Below are 215 nucleotides of genomic sequence, written 5' to 3'. Positions count from 1 at the left end.
TTCCAGGCTATTTTATTGACCATTAATCTGGTTGAAATATTTTACATGGTGTTACAATACACAACTTTTTTAGAAGACTTTATAGATAAATTTCTGAGAAAGTAAATTGAAGTCTTGGCTTTAGCCTTCAGAAAACATACGTAACATCTATTCCTGTAAACCTGACTGCAGAGTAGCATGACCTGCTGTTACAGTCTTGTCTCTCAACAAACTCC

This window comes from Pithys albifrons, chromosome 4 (genome assembly GCF_047495875.1).
Source record: "Pithys albifrons albifrons isolate INPA30051 chromosome 4, PitAlb_v1, whole genome shotgun sequence".
NCBI classification, from domain to species: domain Eukaryota; kingdom Metazoa; phylum Chordata; class Aves; order Passeriformes; family Thamnophilidae; genus Pithys; species Pithys albifrons.
The sequence above is the reverse complement of the archived record's forward strand: the minus strand, read 5'-3'. Positions refer to the sequence as shown.